The 20344-nt window shown below is 51.9% G+C and overlaps 1 protein-coding gene across 2 annotated transcripts in view; it reads left to right on the top strand.

Annotated features, from left to right (window-relative positions):
* UHRF2 (ubiquitin like with PHD and ring finger domains 2) overlaps nt 1-20344 on the top strand; it is a 1897232-nt gene that overhangs the window by 412077 nt on the left and 1464811 nt on the right. The window lies entirely within an intron of this gene.

Raw genomic sequence — 20344 nt, 5'->3', positions numbered from 1 at the left:
ATAATTCACATGTTAAATTTGCAGCACACTGTATGCTAGCTCCTAGTTTCCCAGAGGTCCCTCTTGCCTATCGGGTGGTGCATGATACCCAGGAGCTGCATTTAGCTTCTGCTCATCAAATGTTTTTTTTTTTTTTTTAAATATTTTTTATTTTCAAAATAAAACATTACAAACCAAACTTGCAGCATTATACATTACACACTGTAAACATCAATTAATGCCATGTTACTGCACTGCAAACCCTCCCCCCTCCCCCCAAGAGCTTATCAACCTTACAGTTCTGTGTACGCTTGGTGGGGCCGGGCGTCGCCCCTCTCGGAAGCAGCAGGGTCCATCTCCGTGCCAAACAGTCCCGTAATTAACATTCTCCAAGCCGCCAGGTTGCCCACTTCTTCCTCCCCACAATTACCACGCGCTTCCTGCCATACCACCGTTTCAGCCTCCGCCCACTTCTGCAGGTCCCGCCACCATATCTCTATTCTTGGCCCATGGCGTTGCTTCCAGCTCATAGCTATCCTTCTCTTAGCAAGTACATACGCCAGGTCTCTCAGTTTCCCGAGATGTTTGGTGTTCCGTGGTCTAGGGAACCCTCCCAGGAGGCAGGCCCAGGCCGTGTCAATGCTTAGCAGAACCCCCTTATCTGCTAATTTCTGTGCCACTTCCCCCCAGAAGCCTTCAATCACTGGGCAGGACCAGAACATATGTGTCATACCTGCGTCTTCTTCATCTCATTTCGGGCATGCTTGTCTACCTGCGCTCGCAAACTTGGCGATTTTCTTCGGGGTCATATATGCTCTGTGCGTGATGTACAGCTGTATTTGCTGCAATCTAGCATTCCTAGACACTTTCTTATGATATCCCATGGCCCGTTCCCACATCCCATCAGTCATCTGTGCCCCCACTTCCGCTTCCCAATTGAGCCTCAAATCCATCAAGTCCTTCCCCACCCGGGTCATCACCACCTCATATAATCTGGAGATCTCATGCCCGCCCTCTGATATATCATATATTGTTCCGATCAGTGCGTCCGGATCTTCCGCTAGCACCGTCTCCGGCCAAGTCTTGCGGATGATCTGTACCAGCCTTAGATATGTAACATATTGGCCCCCGTGCAGCCCTGTTTCTTTGCCCAGGTCTACAAATTCTCTAATGGCCCCATCCTGCCATATGTCTCCCAATGTGGCCAGCCCAACCGTTTCCCAATATGTCCTGATAATTTTCCTGAGCTGGCTGTCCCCCGTAGTTAGGGCGGCCAGTGGCACATGCGGGGAACACGGGCACGGGTTCTCAATCAACTGACACATTCTGCGCCAAATTCTCCACCCCAACAGCAACATACATGGGCGTCCTTGCAAGTCCGACCTAGGGACCCAGACGACCTCCTTTAGATAAAACGGGGCGCAGTCCCTCCCAACCAGCCTAGACTCAGGAGTTTCCTCATCAGAGAGCAATTTGGTCACGTATTGCAGCTGGCTGGCCACATAATAGGCCTCAGAGTTCGGCAGCTTAATGCCTCCCCTATCGTAGAAATTTTGCAGTTTCCACAAGGCCACCCTGTTACGGATGCCGTGCCACAGGAAGTCCCTACATACACTATCAAGTTTGACAAAGAACTTCCTGGGTATCAAGTATGGTATATTGCTGAAAAAGTGCAAAAGCCTGGGCAGGACCACCATTTTGAGCATCGCCCCCCGGCCCACCATTGCCAGCGGCAGCTTCTCCCAAAACCGCATACTATCGCGGATTTTCTTTACCGCCGCCTCGGTATTGTGCAAGTGTTCTTCCTTCACAGCATGATATACATCAATTCCGAGGTAACGGAAAGACTCAGTTGCCCAGGGCACGGGCAACACCGGCAACCGTTCCAGAGGGACCCCAATGAAGCTCCCCAACGGGAACATGCTCGATTTACTGGGATTAACCGCTATGCCGGACAGCTCCGCTTACTTTTCCATGACCTCTAAAATGTACTGGAGGTTTTCCTCCGGATACCTCAGGTACAACAACAGGTTGTCAGCATATAGGGATATCAAATGGTTCTCTCCTCCCACCTCGATGCCAACCAAGTCATATTGTTGTCTGAGGTACACCGCCAGGGGCTCCAGGGCTAATATGTACAGCATCGGGGACCAGGGGCATCCCTGTCTGGTGCCTCTGCTAAGTCGCCACCTTTCGGATATCACGGATCCCGTGCGCACCCTGGCCAGTGGCTCGCTGTACAGTAGTTTCGCCCACCTCACGTAGCCAGGCCCAAACCCGTACCTCTCCAAGGCCGCCAGCAACCACGGCCACCTCACTGAATCAAATGCCTTAACTGCATCTAGGGACACCACCACCATCTCTTCATCACTTCTGTTCCCCTCTTCAATCACCCGGTGAAGTCGCCTGTGATTGTGAGTTATGTTTCTGTTGGGGACATAGCCCGTCTGATCCGGGTGTATCAGTTTACTGATGACCCTTCGTAGCCTGTTGGCCAGGACCGCCGTCAGGATCTTGCTGTCCTGGTTCAACATCGACAGCAGCCTATACGATCCACAGCTTTGTCGGGGTTTATTAGGCTTGGGGAGCGGCACTATCAGCGCTTCTCTGAGCGTTTCCGGTAACCGACCCTTCTCGAAAGATTCATTGAACATTTCCAGCATCGGGGGGAGTATCTCTGCCCCATACACTTTATAAAACTCACTCGGGAGTCCGTCCGTGCCCGGAGTCTTACAAGTGGGCAATCCCTTCACTACCTCCTCCAGTTCCTCTAGTGTGATAGGTGCGTCCAGCTCCTCTCTTTCTTCATCACTAATCTTGGGCAGCTCTATGTCTTCCAATGTAGTTCTGATCTCTGCCTGATATTCTCCCCCTTTGTCCTCATACAGTGCTCTATAATAATCAAGGAAGGCTGCATTAACTCCTTCCTGGGTGTCTACCTCCTCTCCGTCCTCTCCAACTATCATTCTGATCGGGGGCCTAGGGGTTTCTCTCTTATATAGCCATGCTAGTAGGCGGCCAGTTTTGTCTCCACCCGCATGCTGCCTCTCAACATATTTCCTATAGTTAAGGTTACAGAGCCTTTCCCAAAGCTCCGAACATCGCTGCTGCAGCGCAAGTACTAGGTCTGCGTCCCCTCCTGCTTCGCTACATTCGCGCTCCAATTGTCTCTCCGCCTTCTCTAGCTCCATCAGAACCCCACCCTGCAGGCCCTTCGACTTAGAAATAGCGTCCCCTCGTAACACAACCTTGAATGCCTCCCAAAGTGTACCAGCCGAATCTACACTGCCCGTGTTAACCTCAAAGTACCGCTGGATCGCCTCCCTAATATCCTCCCTAAAAACCGTGTCCCTAAGCGCCTCCGCACGGAGGCGCCATGTAGGTATCCGTGCACGAGGGCGGCCATACTGCCAGGTCAACACTAAGGGCAAGTGGTCTGAGAGGACCCTCGCTTTATATTCAATTTGAGTGGTCGCCATCACCACTTCTGACGTGGCAAAGAAGTAATCCAATCTCGTGTGTAGGCACTGTGGAGCAGAGTAGTGAGAATACTGCGAGGTATCGGGGTATTTCAGTCGCCAAACATCCGCCAGCCCAAAGTCGCCCAGCAGCGTCTGGAATACTCTGGCCGCCGGGGTGGGCCGATCAATCCTATCATCGGATCTATCTGCCCTTGGGTCGAGAACACAGTTAAAGTCCCCTCCCCAAATGATCGCTCCCCCCACGCATGTGCCCAGACGGGTGCATAGGGTCCTGAAGTATGCAGCAGCATTTTGATTGGGGGCGTATGTGTTAATAATACAAACCTCTCTATCCTCAACCAGGGCTCTGAGCATAACCAGCCTGCCCTCCGTGTCCACCTCCTGCCACGTGACTCTGAACGGAACGTGCGGTGCTACCCAGATTAGCACTCCCCTGGCATAGGCAGAGTACGGGGAGCCCACCACCATGCCACTCCACTTTTTCTCAACCAGTTCTAACTTGTGCCGGTTCAGGTGTGTTTCTTGCAATAGTGCAATGTCAATCCTCTGCCTTTTGAGGTACAACATAACTTTATTCCTTTTTAAATAACTATTAAGTCCCCTGACATTCCAGGTGACAATCTTAAGGTCTCCCATGGCAAGTGCGTACCTCCCTGCCTCCCATGTAGCCCACCTGACACAGATAGAGTTTCGGTCCAGTAACTCCTCATATAAGCTCAAACTCCCTTCAACTATATACACAACTAAACCCCAACTTCCCTCCCCTCCCCCCACCCGTGCCTTCCCCAACATCACACACCCCAACTGCTGCCCAGCTCCATCATCAGAGCTCAGGCACCCCCACATCTAGCTCCGCAAGCACCAGTCGGCGAACGGAGCCCAGTAGGGTGAGGTCACCCTAACGGCCACCCAACTAAAACTATCGTGGGGTAGAGAGTATCGCCCCGTAGGGCTCCCGATCAGATAAACATTCACAGTGTCTCGACAAAATAGTGCAATCATCTGACCTTCTTTACCGAAGGTGTCACACCGACTATATTCAAGTCCCTCGAGCCACGCCATCTTGCGACGCCATTTTACGATTCCCGTATCTCTTCAGAGCCCTTTCTGGGCCGAACTTCCGATTCCTGGGGGCATCCTTGCGCATCGAGCCACCCCATAGCATCCTCCGGGGTTTCAAAAAACAAAGTTTTATGTGCATGGAGGACTTTCAATTTTGCTGGATAGAGTAACATATATTTGTGGCCCGCTTCTCTCAGCCTTCGCTTTACAGACCCGAAGTTCATGCGACTGCGTTGTACAGTCAGAGTATAATCTGGATAAGCCGTGATGTTTGCCGCTCCTCTCGTGATCGTCCCTCCTTTACGGAAGTATTCCAGTATCCTCTCCCGGTCGCGGTAGTTAAGGATTTTAGCGATCACAGGCCTAGGCGGGTTCCCCGGAGGTGGCCTCCTAGTTAGGGCTCTATGTGCTCTTTCTACTGCAAATCCTTGAGATAGGGCCCCTCCAGGTATCTCCTGTAAGAACATGGATTCGATGAAATCTCTAGGGTCACGGCCCTCTATCCCCTCCGGTAGGCCCACGATGCGGATGTTGTTGCGACGGGCTCGTCCCTCAGCCTCCTCCGCTCTGCTCTCCAAGTTGCCAATCCTTTGTGTCAGGGCATGCAAATCGGCCTTATGAGCGGCGCAATCTGCTGTATTCGGGCCAACTTCTTTTTCAAGGGACTCTTGTCGTAGCAGATTAACGTCCTCCTGGACCTCCCCAACCTTGCGGTCCAGTGCAGTCTTTAATTCAGTAACGGCCAGTTCCAGCTTTGATTCCCAGGCCGCCCTCAGTTCCACAATCGCCGCCAGGATTTCTTGGTTGGTGCACGAGGACGTCGTGCCGCTCCCAGCCAGCGCATCCTTACTTTTGGTAGTGTCCTGGTTCGGGGGAGTTTAAGTGAAATCGTCTAAGGTAGGCTGTTTCACCTTCGGCCGCACCGACCTGTTCGACATGACTCAGGAAATCGATCGGTTGCTAAAATAGCAAGTTTGTGTACAGTGCACCTTCACAGCCAGGCCATCGTTCAACTCGCTCCTATTCGAGTCCCGGGCCCTGGTCGGCCATTTTGAGTCGCCCTTTGTTCGCGGGGTCTTTTAACTCGTAGCCGCCGATCTCCGTCGCCGTTGATCCCATTCTCTCCAGAAGTTCACAATGCGTGGCCAATACCTTCACACACCATCATGTGTATCGTCGGTGGTCAGCGATCCGTCGTACCGCACATATTTGCCCGGATCGTTGCAGGATCTCGGGAGCTCCTCCAGAACGCGTCCTCCTACATGGCTCTCGTAGCCACGCCCCCTGCTCATCAAATTTTCATTTCAATCCCTGCCTATGTGACCGTAACTCTGTGTGCAAATATATATATATATTTTTTGTAAAATCTTTTTATTGCCATTTTGAGATAGGGTACGATCATCATATGCATGTGCAGTTGTACATCGATGGTACTCTGCTTTTGTGTGTCTTACGAACTGCTGGGTGTCGTTTGCCATCGAGCGGCACATGCATCTACTTCAACAACAATAATAATAAAAAAAAAAATCAACACTAAGTTCTGGGCGTAGAGTTTCATGTCGCCCTTTGCCATGTCTGTTAGTTCTTTTAATTTCTGTGCTCTTGCAATGCTTGGTAAGTTCTGGGGTTGGTGGCGCGCGATAGCCGCGCATTCCATCTTACAGGTTTTCGCCAGAAGGGTGTTTCGCGCAGCAGATGTGGGGGGGGTCTGTAGCTTTCCAATGGATAATAAGGAGTTTCCTGGCCGTAAATAGTATAAGTCCTATCACTTTGCGCATGAGTCCCTCCGTATGCCAGGTATCGGCATCCCCCCAGGAGCATTGCCTCGGGTACGAATGTGAGTGTAGCCCCTCTGATGTCGCTTATCTGCTTATACACTTCCCTCCAGTAGTGGGAGATCTTTGGGCATTGCCATAAAAAGTGCCCTCTCGTGTCAAGGGCGCCGCGTTCACTCCAGCACTTGTTTGATTGGGAGATACCCATCCAGTGCAGAGTGGAGGCGTGTGGTATAGTCGCTGAAAGATTTTAAGTTGGATCTCGTTATTCCTGATGTTGGCTGAGACTAGGGGTATAGCGGCCAAGTATTCTAGTATGTCTGCTATTTCAATTCGAGCTCCAAGATCTTCAGACCAGTTACATGCAAGTGTATGGATTCGTCCCAGGTTGTTTGGGATTGCCATGTGTTAGAATGTATGGATGCGTGGGAAGAAGTCTAGAAACCGTTCCTTCTCAATCTCGCTGGGGGTGGGAGACAAACAGCCTTGGGGGTGTGAGATGTGTCGCCTTATCGTAGCGCATATGCTATGGTATATGAGCCAATCGCCCCGCCCCAGGCCGAGTTTAGTGCGCACGTCCTGAAGCGCATGCATCGCCTTCCCATCTTGTATGTCCGTTATCCTAATCTGGGCCCAATCATGTTCTTGCTTGTGGTGTAGTCTACCTTCGTGCCCGTACGATAACACCGCCCTTATGCTGGACAAGGGGGGTGCATTATTAGCTTGAATTCCTTGCGTTGTCCTGAGTCTGTGCCATTGAGTGAGTGTGGGTCCGAGTATGGGGTCTTTACTCAATCCAGGTGGGAATTTCTTTGGTGGTATGGCCATAATTTCCATTGGGCTAAGGGGTTTCATCAACTCAATCTCCATTGTCCTCCCGCTCGAGTCGTCTGATGCGTCTAGCCAGCGTTTCACCCAGCAGACTTGCGCCGCAAAGTGGTACGCCTTTAGGGAAGCGGCCGCCAGTCCACCGTTCGGCTTCGTGGCTTGAAAGGACGGGGGGGCAAATTCTCACCGCCTTCCCTCGCCAGATGAATTTGGAGATTGCTTTGTCTAGCTCTTTTAGAGAGACAGTCGTGGGGCTGACCGGGATCATCGCTGCGATGAGGGTGAGCTTAGGGATACCCCAGCTATCTTTTGCGGGTTGTTTAGATCCGCAAGGTCAGTCAATGCTGCGCTAATATGGATGCAGAGGTATTTCATATGGTGGGTTTGAAAAGCAAACTGGGCAACCCTCCCCCCTTCTCCCCCCCCCCCCGAGGTTCCAGCGAATGTCTGACCTTAGCAGCATGACCTCGGATTTGCTGAGGTTTATCCTGTAACCTGCCATTACATTAGGCCGATTTCCATCAGGAGTGTGCGAATGTATGAGAGGGCTTTGGGACCGTTGCTAATGTATAGTAACATGTCGTCGGCATAGAGGGATACGCAATGTTCCTCTTCGCCGTGCACGATACCCGCCCAGCCCTCTTTGGCCCGGAGTTTGATTGCGATTTGCTCTATGGAAAGGGCGTAGATTAGTGGCGACAGCGGGCACCCCTGGCATGTGCCTGATTGTAGTTCAAAGGCGGGTGAGGTGACACCATTAGTTACTACGGCAGTGGTGTGGCACGTGTATAGGAGTTTTATCATCTGGATGAGGTAGGGGGGGAAGCCATAGCGATGCAATACTCTGAATAGAAACTCCCATTGTACCTTGTCTAAGGCCTTTTCGGCATCGACAGCTAGTATCAGGTCCTGCGGGTCCCTGTCCCCCGCTATTCTGTGTAGCAGTCTTCTAATGTTGTTGTTCGCGTGTCTATGCCCTATGAAACCCATTTGGCCCTTATGGATGATATTCGGGAGACTTCCTTCCCTTCGTTTCGCCAAGTATTTCGCAAGGATTTTGGCGTCTGCGATAATAAGGGAAATGGGCCTAAACGAGCCACAGAGAGCCGGGTACCCCCCTCCCTTGTGAAAGACTATGATGTTTGCAGCGAGCATCAATTGGGGCAGATGGCCTTGGGATGTTGCCTCATTAAAAATGTCCTCTGGCTGAGGCGCCAAGTCCCCCACAAGCTCCTTGTAGAAGTCTATGGGGATCCCATCGGGTCCTGCGGCCTTATCCGCGGAAAGTGCTCCAATTGCGCTAGCTATTTCTGCAGCTGAAATACAGGCGCCCAACGCTATTCCCTGTTCCTCAGATATTCTGGGGATATGTAAGAAAGCCTCAATTTCTTTGGCTGGGGGAGTGTCTGAGGCAGTGTATAGTTCCAGGTAAAACTCTCTGAATGTGGCATTGATCTGGGTGTCCCCCAGGAGCTGTTTTCCCCTCTTTGTCTTGTATGGAGACTATTGTCTCCGCCGCCTGCCTTTGCTTCAGGGCTAGGGCCATAGACCTAAGGGGCCTGTCATTATCCATATAGTATAATTGGGACCAGCTGGAGTATGATTTCTGGACCCTGTCTGCTGAGAGCTGGGCGATTTCTGTGCGGAGTGGGTTTAGTTTAGGTTTCAGGAGTTTATCTTTGGTTCGCTTGTGGGATTTTTCAATTTTGGCCAGTTCCTCTGTAAGGCAGAGCGCTTCTGCCCCCCAAACTTTTTGTTTGTGCGCCCAACTTGGTATGCAGTGTCCCCTCATATAGGCCTTATACAAGGCATAGATTCGTTTTTCAAAAATTGATTAGCAGAGTTTGCTCTTTAAAAATGTTTTGATTAGCAAAGTGACCCGTTTGATTAGCAATTTTGTACTAATATTGTTAATGTCACCCTTAAGCTATTTGTACCCAAGAAATGAAATGAGAAATAATACAACAGGTTTGCATACCGCTGAAATAAACCCTTAGTGAGAGGAGTGAGGCCTTGCAAATTCTTTAAACTTCAGCTAGACCTGGAGGTCAGGTAAATTAGTTTACCTATTCAACCTAAGAGAAATACACTCAACCCATGGCAACACAAGACAGGAAGACAACAAATTTAAAATGCGATTTCTGTAAAATGGTGCATGTCACTATAAACCCACTTTTTTTGGCAAACTGCTGCCACCCAGAATCCAGCCATGCACAGTGAACATTTGTTTGATATTTACTGCAAACAAAGTAAATGTTAAATAAAAGTTTCAAACATCTCTTGTAAATGCTGCTTGCCCTTCATAAAAGCTACTCGACGGTGCGAGTGGGCGAAAAGACTTTGTGAGCCATAGATGAATGCCTGTAAAATGTAAGAGGTTAGCTGCAGCAGTGGGCACAACTAGATATGATAAAACGGCTCGGACAACAGTTAGGCCAAGTGTCTACGGCAGGTGGTAATATATAATACAATCATAATCCTAAAGCAAAGAGAGCTCTGGAGGCTAGCTACAGTGTTTGGTATTGCAGTAGATCTGTAGATGTACAGACTGGATGGAACTTTTGATCACTACTTTGCGTAACCATCTAGTTCACCATTAAGAGGAAATAAAGACTTAAGTGGATTGCGTATCAGACAGAGAACTTCACATACTCGGTGGAATATTGTGGTTAGTATTTAGAGTACCAATTCTGTAATTATGCATTATGTAACAACTTACATTTTAGGAATGGAATTGCATGACTGTCTTTTAAACAAATTTGACACATACTGGTCTTTGCTTTACAGGATACCGAAAGATTAATAAAAGTATCATCCCGATTACTTCTAGGTTGCAATTTGAAAAAGAGAGAAATTCTTGCCTAGCACTCCCACACATGTCTTTGGCACTTAGGATTGCAGGAAACGATTACTGCTGCACTTTCTCTGCATTAGAAAATGAAGTGAGCAAAGAAAAGAGAGTGAAGAGCACTGAGGGCCAGAGAGGAATGCAGGGCGAGCTGTGCTTTAATTGAAGAGGGCAACTTAATTAGCTAACTCTGCTACACAAGTGTCCATTTGATTAGCAAACCTATAGAATTGCATATAAAATTGCTATGTGACACTGCTTATTTTATGCCTCGTTATATGCGTCCCAACACCTGAGGGCAGAGTAGTCTTGTATTCAATTAGCTTCCCAGAAATGCCAGTTTTCCCTTGCCAATTTATCTATTAAGTCGGTGTATTGGATCATGCGCAGGTGTAGTCGCCAGGTGGGGGTGGGGGGGTTGGCGGGGTTGGCGCTGTGTGTCCGGGAGGGAGATTTTCAGGCTAACTGGCACATGGTCCGAGAGGGTGGTCGGGAGGATCTCTCACTCCTTCACAAGGTAGGGGGCGGTAGCAGGGATCAGCCAGTAATCAAGCCGGGAGTAGGAGTCATGTGGGTGTGAGTAGAATGTGTAATCCTGTTTTTGTTCATGCATGTCTCTCCATATGTCGATCAACCGTAGATCCTGCAACAGTGTCAATAGGGCTATTCTCTTTTTGAGTGGGTTGGTGCTACCAGCAGTATCCCCTTGGCGGTCCATGTGGGGATCTAGGGCAAGGTTAAGAACCCCCCCTATGAATGTGAGAAAAGCCAATATTGCACTCAGGTAGTAAACATCCCTGTGAAGAACTGTGGAGATTCTGCAGTGAGTGCGTACACGTTTAAGAGGGTGACAGTGTGTTGGAACAGGTGGCCTTGGGCGAGGATGTATCTGCCCTCCTTATTGGATATTGTGTGCTTGATCTGGAACGGAACCCGTTTGTTTTTTTGATCAAAGATTTTATTGGTTTTCAAAATTAAAACAACATTACAAACATCTCTCAACATTCCAGGGAGGGGGCATGAGAGGGGGGAGGGCAAGGAGGGGAGAGGGGAGGAAGAGGGGGAGAAGGGAGGGGGGGGGAGTGCCAAGGAAAGGGTGTGGTGGGAAGAGAGCAAAGTAATCAAAGGAAACAACAATAACAATTACGAACTGAGCTTCAGAGTCCTTGGTCCAACAGACCGTCGAATTTCACATAGGATGATTTCGTGGCACAGGGCGCTCTTAACAAGAGTCAGTATTTCCCTTTCGATGGGTCTCACACAGTCACAGTGGATACAGGATTGGCCTTGGCCTTCAGCCGTCCTCTTCCCATCTTCTTCATATTTTCCCTGCCTTTTGGGGGCACCCTCTTGCTTTATACACCCGGTGCTCCATTGCCGCACATATGTTCACGTCCGTGACCCACTAGTCATAGCTGGGTGAGCGCTCCGAGCCCCATAGTTGTGCAATGTTCCGCCTAAGGACTGCAAACACGGTTGACCACAGCAGTTTCTCATAGCGAGATAAGTCAGTTTCCCCGGAGACCCCCAGAAGCAATTGTTTCGGGCACCTCTGTATAGTCTTTCCCAGAACTCTAGACAGTTTGTCGCAGCATTTCTTCCATAGCAACTGAATACTATTACACTCCCACAGGATATGAAAAAAGGTACCTTCCTCTTGCTTGCAGCGTAGGCACTTTGTGTCAGCGGCCCTGCCCCATCGGAAGAGTGCCACTCTCGGGTAGTAAGTGCGATGCAGGATCTTCAACTGGACGAGTCGGAGTCTCGAAGAGATGGTGGTTTCACGCGGATACATTAGGGCCTCTGTCCAGTCTTCCGGAAGGAGGGGGCCCACATCTCGTTCCCATCTTGATTTCAGGCTGGATAGTTCTGATGTTGTGAAGGAGGTTATTACAGTGTACATGGTGGAGGTGACCTTCTGCTCTACCCGATCTAGGACTATGTTCCGTTCTAGTGGGGAGCTTTCGGGCAGATCTTGTATGGTCCGTCAGTGGGCTGTCCAGGCATGATTTAGCTGCATGTGGTGGAACCTTTCTGTGTCCGGCAGGGAGAACCTTTCTTGCATTGTCTCGAATGTTGCCAGGTTGTCTTCCTGTACCACATCTCCAACGTTGGAGATACCATGCTGGGTCCATTCGGGCCATTTAGGCAGTTTCCGTACTTCGGGAAGGTTGCAATTGTTCAACAACGGCTGGGCCAGTGTTATTTTCCCGCCCCACCCCAAGAATCGAAGCACTTCCTTCCAAATTCTCGTTATGTGGGATGCCATGTCAGATTTCGAAGGACGGTCCAAGTCTCTCTAAAGGTGCTCCATTGGCTTATTTGTAGTGTTGCAATGGAAGCCCTTGATATGCGGGAGGCTCCCGTCACCGTGAAGCATGTTGTTTACCACCTCCATCTGACTGGCCCAGTAGTATGATTGCATCCTGGGCAGCCCGATTCCCCCCCCTCCCAGACGGACCTCTGAAGGGTCGCAAGAGCAATTCTCGGGTGGCCTCCTTTCCAGAGCAGTTTCCGCAGGGTGCATTCGATTTTGTGGAAGTCCCGTTGGTCGATATACAATGGCGCATTTTGCAGGATGTATAGAAATTTCGGGAGGGCGATCATTTTAAACAATGGTGCCCTACCCATCAGTGTCAGGGGCAAGGAGATCCAGTGGCGAGTGTCATCCGCAAATTTTGCCACCAAGGGGGAAAGGTTCAGGGCAGTATATTCAGTAAGGTGCATTGTAATGTCTATCCCCAGATATTTCAACTGTTCCTTCTCGATTTGGTAGGGGCCGGTCGCCAGGCTCTCCGATGAAGTGTTCCCTATAGGGAAGAGGATGGACTTGGACCAGTTCACGCGTAGTCCACAGAATGCCTCATATTGGCCCAACAGCTGCACGACTCTAGGACAGCAGGAGGTATTTGGGTCCTTCAGGTAGATGAGTAGGTCATCCGCGTAGAGGGATATTCTGTCTTCCCAGGTATCGGACCACCGGAAACCCTCCCATGTTAAGTCATTTCGCAACAGGATCGCCAGGGGTTCGATTGCAGTAGCAAAAATCATGGCCGATAGTGGGCAGCCCTGCCTTGTACGCCTTCCCAGACCAAACAGTTCCGATCGCCAACCGTTGACCCTGGTCCTAGCAATCGGGGATTCGTATAGCAGCCTCACCCAACTCATGAAGTTCTCGCCAAAGCCAATGGTCCAGACAGCCTCCCATCTCACCGAATCGAAGGCCTTTTCAAAGTCAATTGCTAACAGGGCCAGTGGCCCCTGTATGCTGTCAGCTCTTTCCAAAGCCGCGAATAGTCTGCGGAGGTTCATGCGAGTTGATCTTTGTGGCATGAAACTGCACTGGTCCGGGTGCATCAAGGAGGGAATTACTTCTTGTAGACGGTCCGCTAGAAGCTTCGCCAGTATTTTAGTCTCAGAGTTGATGAGTGAGATGGGCCTGTACGAGCTACATCTTTCTGGGGGCTTGTCCGGCTTAGGGATCACTACAATTGTTGCTTCTCGGAGATCTGGAGGGAGAATGACCTTTTCACGTGCATGGAGGTACATTTGCAGGAGCTGGGGAGCTATCACGTTAGTACGCACCCTTTGCCATAGCTCTAGCGGGAAGCCGTTTGGACCAAGAGTCTTACCGGTCTGGAGCCCAGAAATGGTGGCTAGGATCTCATCCTGCGTGATCTCCCGCTCCAGTCGGTGCCTCTGTGCCTCATTCAGGGTAGGGGTTTCAATTCGGTCCATAATCGTAGCGTCCATCAGGATTGTGGATTCACTGTATAGCGATGCGTAATATTCCGCGAAGCCCTGGGTTATTTCCTGGTCCGTCACCCTTGCGTTCGATCCGTCCACTTCAAGTCTCCGGACATGGCTACGTCCCTGCTCCTTCCTTTCCAGCCATGCCAGCATCTTGCCTGCCTTGTCACCGGTTTCATAGATCCTTGCTCTCATTGCAGTGTGCGCTTGGCGCGCATTGTCCATTGCTATGCTTTGCAATCTTTTTTGTGCAAGTAGCAATGTCCGGTTAGAGGCCGGCGTATTTTCATCTATGTGCCTCTCCTCTGCCTGTTTGACCTGGAGCTCCACTTCAAGAATCTTACTCATGTGCAGCCTCCTTTTGGCCGCCGTCCATGATATTAGTTCGCCCCTTAGCACCGTTTTATAGGCTTCCCATAGCATTTCAGGGTTTGTTGCAGTCTGTGTGTTTAACTCAAAGTATGAGTTGGTGGTCTTCTGTAGTTTGTCTACCAGCTCAGGATCTCCCAGATGGTAACTGTTCAGGCGCCAACATGGCAGTGGGACCCTCCGGGACGTTATAAGTAGCATTTCTAGCGGAGAGTGATCTGAGATGCCTCTAGGTAGCATGTTTATTTCCTGTGCCCTGTATAGGTCAGTTGCGGGAGTGAAGTAGTCCAGTCTGGAGAGCGAGGCATGAGCCCCTGAGTGGAAAGAGTACGCTTTAGCGTCTGGGTGTAGTTCCCTCCACACATCGCACAGGCCGAGTGTGTTGGCGAACGCAGCGAGCCTAGTGGGGACTTTGGGGTTCCTATTTCATATGTGGGATCTATCCAGGGTAACATTCATGACTTTGTTGAAGTCACCGCCTAGTATCAGGCAGTCAGAGGTATCATTAGCGATTAACGGGGTAATGTCAGTGAGCAGTGATTCTAGAAGGGTCGGTGGTGCATAGATAGCTATCAGTGCAATGGACTGCCCCCATAGGTCGCCTGTCACATATACGTATCTGCCTCCTGTATCATGGGTCACCGTGTAGAGGTGGAGGGGCAGGTTTTTGTGTATCAGGATCATAACGCCTCTTGAGCCCATCGTAAAGCCTGAGTGAAATATCATCTTATAATTTTTACGCTTAAATAGGGTGCATTCTGTACCTGCGAGATGTGTCTCGGACAGGAACACTATGTCAGCCCCCCATCTGTTCAAAAATTGGCGCACCAGGCGGCGCTTAATTGCATTGCCTAGTCCATTGACGTTCCACGACATGAGCCTTAGTGTTCTGAGAGTGTCGACTTTATTACGATACTCTGCCATGTGAGCATGTGTCGGTGGCTGCCCTGCTTGTCACCGGCAGCGTTATGTGCCTGTTGGAAATATGCCCGTGGTGTACGGGCGACCTTCCTGGCCATGTTCCTCTATTAGTTTCACAGGTCCCTGATGAAGCTGTGCTTAACAAACCCAAAACCCCCCACCCCATACTCCTCCCAACTAGAAGCATGGTCACCCAAACAAAGACTCTATGGTGTCAACTGGACACCTAACATGCACCGAACTTAATATCAAGTAAAAATGGCCTTCCCCTAGGAGGGACCCGGGGGGAAGGTTGTACTCCTCTAAAGGTGATCGCTGAGGGAATCCACGCGTAAGCTACGCCTGGAATTATTTGCACTCTCAGGGGGAGCGTGGGGGGGGTTCTCCTCCTATTGTAGGGCTTGGGGCGTACCGCGGCCGCTACAGGCGGATATGTGCAGCCTATCATTGTGTGTGTGCGTGTACTGTGGGAAGATCTATGGTCTGACTTGGGTATCTCCGTGTGGACACAGGATTGACAGCCGCGGTGAGGGGGGGGGGTTATCACCCCCCTAGGTCTTCTGGTGGGTCCTGCGGTGGTGGTCGGCGGGGTTCTCGCCGTTGGTCTGGCAGAGGTCTTGGATTTCTTCCCCTATTTTCGCGGGGGGGCGGACCAATCTCCCTCTGTTTTGCTCGGCCCAGCGCCAAGCCTCCTTAGGGTCACTAAAATGGACTGTTGTGCCTTCATGGTAAATCTTGAGCTGTGCAGGGAAGAGCAGGCCGTATTTCACGCCCATCGTGTGTAGCTGTCTTTTCAGGGAGTCGAAGGATTGCCTTGCCCTTTGCACTTCCCTCGTGTAATCCGGAAAAAAGGCGATTTTGGAGCCATTGAACTTGACCGCTCCTTTGGCGCGCCCATGTTGCAACAGGGCGTCGTAGTCTCTGTAATTTAAGAATCGTGCTATTACAGTTCGTGGAGGGGCGCCAGGCGGTGGCCTGCCCGTGGGCACCCTGTGTGCCCTTTCTATGGAAAAGAACTTAGAAAAGGCATCGGGCTCGTACAGGTCGGAAAGCCATTGTTCTAGAAAGAGTTCCATGCAGGGGTCCTCCGCCTTTTCGGGTATACCCAGGATGCGCACATTATTGCGCCTGGACCTGCCCTCTCCCTCTTCAATTCTGTCTTCCAGCACCTTCAGTTTGGACATTGTGTTATGAAGCTCCGTGTTGGAAATGCGCTGCTCATCTTCCCCGGTGCGTGCCGTCAGTTTTTGGAGGTCGTGCCTGAGGAGGGAGACATCCATGCTAATTCCGTCCATTTTCTGCTCCATGGAAGTGCGGGAGTCGGTAATGGCGGCCATGATGTCTTTGAGCGATATTCCTTGGTCCGTCTCCATGTCGTCTGAGAGTTGTGGGTGGTGTTCAGTGGGCTGGGAAGGAGGGATGGTGTACTGATCCATTTTGCTTTGGGCGTTAAGCTTCCTCAGCCTGTCTTTCCCCATGGCGCCCAGTCCACCTTGAACGCTATATGGGCCGATGTGGGCACCCGTCTAGCCAGCTATTGCCTGAGCACCACGCTGCAAGGTGTGCCTCTTGTCTCTTTTACCTTGTTGGCAAATTGGGGATATGTCCACACTCCAGGGCCGACGGAACCGCCCGTCGCCCAGCAGCAGCACGCCGCCCGGGGCAAGGCGTGTCCCTCGCTCTCGCACCAGCCCACGGGTCCACGCGTATGATACTGGGGTTGTCTCTCCGGGTCACCCCGCTCCCCTATTATTGGAGGGCAGGGCTCACAGGGGTGCGCGGTCCTCTCTCCCCTTGCAGGCCTTCTTGACTTCCCGGCCCGTGATGGTGCTCCGGCCAGGCCCCCGAGGGGCGGGAGCCGGCGCGGGAGGCCTAGGCTCCACTCTTCGGCAGGCTCTCCCGCTGCTTTCTTGTCTGTGAGATCCTGCAAGAGCGTGTCCGACGATCGGGGCCTCCCCGGGCCTCCGCTGGATCCGCACCTTTCTCCCGTTGTGATTGACCAGTCCGTTGCGGTTTGGCCACCGTCTCAGCGCGGCCTCGCTGGGTGTGCACAAGACGTTCAGCTGCATGCGCCCGCGGCCATTTTGAAGGCGGGCCGGCTGCTGTCGCCACAAAACTTCACACGGTCGTCTCCGGGGAATCCGACCGCGGTTCTCTTCGTTCTTCGCTCTGGGTGTGCCCAAGGGTGTTCGCTGTTGTATCGGAGTATTTTCAGCTCTTATTACCCCCGAAAATGGGCTTTTTTATATCAGGATGTTAGTGCGGCCGCGGGAGCCGAGCAGACGCACGTCTACTGCATCCTGCGGTTAGCCACGCCCCCCCCGGAACCCGTTTGTTGAATGAAATGGAAACCCTTCTTTTGGCATGGCAAGGGGAGTGGATCGCAGTGCCCACCCACCCCATCTGTAATTTTGCTGATTCATTATCTCCCTAATGTGTTTCCTGGAGGAAAATGATGTCCCCTTTGAGGTCCTGCAGGTTATTTGCATCCTACTGCGCTTTATGGGGTGACCCAGGCCATGGATGTTAAGCGTCAGCAAGTGAATGGTGAGTGCATTGGTTTATGTAGGTAATTGCATGTAATAAGATGTGTGGCAGCTTGCCATATCTAAGCACGTGGTGAGGTGTGGACGCGATACTGTTGTGGCACCCCTTGTGTACCCAAGTGTTGAGCAACTGACAATGACTCCAACATGAGTCTTCACAAACATTTAACCAAACCGTGGAATTCAAACGTTGGGGTGGCCTAACCTGCGGCCTAGCTCCAACAATTGGCAGAAGTGCCTCTGCAGGAGGTGAGGTGGGCTGAGTGCCTCCTGTGTCCGCCCTCTCCCCCTGCCCCGCCTAACGCCGGATGATTCTAGCCAGCATACCGGCCCACAGGCCAGCCTACTTCTATTAGCCGGAGACGGCTACTTCATCGTAGAGCCCAATATTGCTTGGGTGTTTTAGTAGGTCTGCAGTGTATGCGCCTTTCAGCAGGATCCATAGAACTATTGTCAGTCTGGTCCCGGTTTGGGACCGAGGGTGATGAGCATGGTCGTTGTATATTTGCATGATTCATCGGTGCCGGATTATACAATCATCACTTCGGCCCCCAGCCCTTAGGGCGCCTGTTGTTCTTATGCCATTTCCCATTTGCCTGCAATCTTTCCGGGCTGGGGGGCCAGCGGGGGTCTGGGTGCCGGGACTCCGTTTGGGGCCTTTCCGAGGCCGTTGTGACTAACTCCCGCTGTTGGAGGAAGCGCCATGCTGCATCCGGATCTTTGAAGCTGTGCCATTGTTTGTCGACTTGTATGCACCAAGTAGCGGGGAATTTTAGGTAGTGACGATGTTCTGAATCTTTCAGGGCCTCGAATATCGTGTGGAATTCTTTGCGGCGCTTCGAGACTTCCAGCGAGTAGTCATTGAATATGCAAATGTCTGCGCCCAATTTTAATGGGGTCAGCGCTCTGTATGCCTTGAGGATCTGCATCTTATGTTGGAAATTAGGCAGGTGCATAGTCACGATTCCAGGGCGCTGATCCGGCAGAGGTTTGGGGATGGGCGCCCTGTGTATCCTCTCTATTGTGAGATCTTGTGGGTTCTCTATCTTAAGGGCATCGCGCAGAAAGCCTTGCATGTACGTCTCTAGATTCGCCCCTTCCGCGTTTTCAGGTATTCCCACCACCCGGATGTTGTTCTGGCGAGAGCGATTTTCTTGGTCGTCAATTTTCTCGCCCAGTCTCTGCACCTCTGTTATGACCCCATCGAGGTCTGCTTCCGTGGTAGTGTAGTTGTCTTCCAGCGTGCTGATCCGCTGCTCGTTGTCGGTGATGCGATCTGCCTATGTGGTCAGGCGGGTCTGGACCTCCTGTAGGTCCCTCTTAATGTCTAAGACTGTGTTGTTCGTTTCTTGTGTCCTTTGCCCAATGATACGCATCTCTGCCAGGATGGTCTGCAATTGCATTTGCACATCCATCTCCACCTTATTGCGACACGATTTCCTAGGTTGGCTGGGTGCAGTGCCCTCTGGAGGTTCAGCTCATGGTGGGGCGCGGGTACTTTTTTTCATGCCCGAGCAGCCTGCGGCGCCTAGTCTGCCTTTACTAGTAGGATTGGGCAGTGTGTTCCGTCGTCCTGGGTCTGTGCCCCTTGATGGCACGCCGTCTGCGCCGATTCAAAAGTGAGCTGCAGGGCAGGGGGGGCGCACTTGTTCGAGGGGCAAGAGAGGCCCGGGTGGGTCTCTACGGTGGGTGTCTCCAGCGATTGTCCTTGCCCAGCCCGGTATGCGGGGTAATAGCGTTGCAGCAGCGGAATTGGCACCCTGCAGGTTTTCTTCAGAGGTGGGGGCGGGCGTTTATAGGTGGCTGACCTACATGGAGCAAGCAGACAGTTATTAGTTGGTGCCCCCTGTGCTGGTTGGGGTGGTTGCAGGGACTGTACGCCGTTGTCCTCGTCCCCAGGTTGTGATGGGGGATCTGAGCCCTACTGCGCTAGGTTTGCTCACTCACTCTGGGCCGTGTGGAGGAAGAGTTTCACCCCTTATGGCACTGGTTGGGGTATGCCTGAGGCGCGTCCACAAGGTTTTCTGTGGAGTACTCTCCCCCCCCAGTCCCCAACTGCAGGGTGCACTGTGTTGCTCCCCAGAGCACTAGGATTGAGCTAGCAAGTAGGGAGGGGGGGCACCCAGGAGCCGTTCGTGATATTGGCACCTGTTGGGCCTTCAGCGGTTATGGGGGTGAGCTGGCCACCGCACTCCCGGGCCCCCTCCCACCAGCCCCTCTTACTTGTTGTACGAGCCTCCAGTGCGGCTCTCCACCGCTCCTGGGTTCGGGCGCTGCATGCGGTGGGCGGGGCTCCTCTGCTGCGCTGTGTGGCTGGATGCGCTGACGGCCAGGGAGGCTTGGGGCCTCTGCAAATGTTCTGTGCCCCTGGTCCCGGGGGCGGCTTCCTTGTGACACCCAGCCTCCGGCTGAATGCTGGTAGGAGTGTGCGTCAGCTCAGCCCCCCCGATCCGACGTCCTCGGGCCAGTGATAGGTGGGGGTTCAAGACGATGGTATGCGGAGGCTGGAGGAGCCGGCCTGCTGGCTGGGGTGGGGGCCCCGCACGCGCCCCGCAATTGCCTGGTGCTGCGTGGTACTCCTTATACCTCGGTCCTTCCCCAAATGCTGATACGGATAGTTTTGGCAGGCTTGCTTTTTAGCTATCCGTGCGAGTGGGCCTCCTTCTGTAACTCGCTGACACCTGCACAGATTCCTATGCAGCGCAGCTCTTCTGGATCCTGCCGGTGTATCGGTGATTAATCTGCTTTCATGCTGTTTTGTTTTGCATCAAAACCGCATCCTTT

The sequence above is a fragment of the Ambystoma mexicanum genome, chromosome 6p (genome assembly GCF_040938575.1).
Source record: "Ambystoma mexicanum isolate Mex_15411 chromosome 6p, UKY_AmexF1_1, whole genome shotgun sequence".
NCBI classification, from domain to species: Eukaryota; Metazoa; Chordata; class Amphibia; order Caudata; family Ambystomatidae; genus Ambystoma; species Ambystoma mexicanum.
This window is presented reverse-complemented; position numbering and strand designations above follow the sequence as displayed.